Source organism: Cebus imitator, unplaced genomic scaffold, assembly GCF_001604975.1.
Source record: "Cebus imitator isolate Cc_AM_T3 unplaced genomic scaffold, Cebus_imitator-1.0 Scaffold306, whole genome shotgun sequence".
Lineage (NCBI taxonomy): Eukaryota > Metazoa > Chordata > Mammalia > Primates > Cebidae > Cebus > Cebus imitator.
Genome location: NW_016107621.1, coordinates 327170 through 329434, shown reverse-complemented (window position 1 = coordinate 329434; position 2265 = coordinate 327170).

Sequence of the window (2265 nt, the reverse complement as noted above, 5' to 3'; positions counted from 1 at the left end):
CAGGATGGTCTCGATCTCTTGACCTCGTGATCCACCCGCCTCGGCCTCCCAAAGTGCTGGGATTACAAGCGTGAGCCACCGTGCCCGGCCACAAAAATTTTTTAAATGAAGAGTATGATTCATCTCATATGGCATAGCTACTATAAACAGTGTGACCACCCCTAAGCAGAATGTCACCCACTTAGAGTACTGCTCTTTCTCATTTCCCTGACCTGAGATACTGAAGGCACCAGGGCTCAGAATCCTCTTTTCTCCTCTGCCTATACTGGTTCCCTTGATAACCTCCACCAGTCCCATGGTGGATATACCATCTGTATGCTGATTACACCCATATCTATTTATTTCTCTCTCTTATCTCCTCTCTCCCTTTTTCTCTCCCTCTCTCTTTCTCCTTTCTTCTCTTCCTTCCTCCCTTCCCTCCCTCCCTTCCTTTCTTTCTTCATTTTCTTTCTTTCTTTCTTGACACGGTCTCACTCTGTGTCTCGCTGGAGCGCAGTGGCACGATCACAGCTCACAGCAGCCTTGACATCCTCGGGCTCAGGTGATCCTCCCACCTCAGCCTCCTGAGTAGCTGAGACTACAGGTGTGCACCACCATGCCTGGCTAATTTTTTAATCTTTTTAAAGAGATGAAGATCTTACTATGTTGCCCAGGCTGGTCATGAACTCCTGGCCTCAAGTGATGATCCCACTTCAGCCTCCCAATGGAGTTAGGATTACAGGCTGAGCCACTGCACCCAGCCTCCGCCCACATTTCTATCTCTAGCTTGAGACTTTCCCCTGAACTCCAATCTCGCACATCTAACTGCCTCACCAGTGTCTCCATTGGGATTTCTCAAGCTTGCCAAATCAAAAATGGGTTTCCTGAACTGCCCCCAACTGCTGCCCCCGCAGGCTTCCCCATCTCAGGAAATGGCAGTTCCATTTTGCTGGCTGCTCAGGCTGAATACCTTGGAGTCATGCTTGCCCACTTACTGTCATCCAAAATCCAATCTGAAGGAAGTTTCCACCAGCTCTACATTTGACTACTCTAGAATGGGCTACTCTTTGGTTTTTTTGTTTGTGTGTTTGACACAGGGTTTGGCTCTGTCGCCCAAGCTGGAGTGCAGTGACACCGTCTCTGGTCACTGCAACCTCCGCCTGCCAGGCTCAAGCCATCCTCCTACCTCAGCCAACCAAGTAACTGGGACCAAGGCATATGCCACTACTGCTGGCTAATTTTTTGTGTATTTTTTTTTTGAGACAGGGTTTTGCCATGTTGTTCAGGCTGGTCTCAAACTCCTGGACTCAAGCGATCCTCCTGCCTCAGCCTCACAAAGTGCTGGGATTACGTGTGTGAGGCACTGCACCCAGCCTATTTTATGTTATATTTATCTATTTATTTTTATTTACTTTTTTGAGACACAATTTTGGTCTTGTTGCCCAGGCTGGAGTGCAATGGCGCGATCTCTGCTGACTGCAACATCCACCTCTTGGATTCAAGAGATTCTCCTGCCTCAGTCTCCTGAGTAGCCGGAATTACAGGTGAGGTTGGCCTCAAACTCCTGACCTCAAGTGATCCACCTGTCTCGGCCTCCCAAAGTGCTGGGACTACAGGCATGAGCCACCAAGCATAGCTTCATTCAGTCTATGCCTTATCACCAGTTCCTAGACCAGTGAGTGTCATAGAATAGGTTTGTAATATTGGCTGGGCGCAGTGGCTTATGCCTGTAATGCCATCACTTTGGGAGGCCTAGCTGGGTGGATCGCCTGAGGTCAAGAGTTCGAGACTCTCTTGGCCAATATGGTGAAACCCCATCTCTACTAAAAATATAAAAAAGGCCAGGCACGGTGCCTATATGGCACCTATAATCCAAGTACTTTGGGAGGCCAAGGTGAATTGATCACTTGAGGTCAGGAGTTCAAGACCAGCCTGGCCAAGATGGTGAAACCCCCATCTCTAATTTTTATGAAAATTAGAGCAAGACTCTGTCTCAAAATAAAAAAACAAAAAACCCATTTGTGTCCCCACGCAATGTGCTTGTGTTATAGAGGCAATATAATTTCTTTTTTTAAAATTAAATTAATTTTTTTTTTTTTTTTTGAGACGGAGTTTCGCTCTTGTTACCCAGGCTGGAGTGCAATGGCGCGACTCGGCTCACCACAATCTCCGCCTCCTGGGTTCAGGCAATTCTCCTGCCCCGGCCTCCTGAGTCGCTGGGATTACAGGCATGTGCCACCATGCCCAGCTATTTTTTTGTATTTTTAGTAGAGACGGGGTTTCACC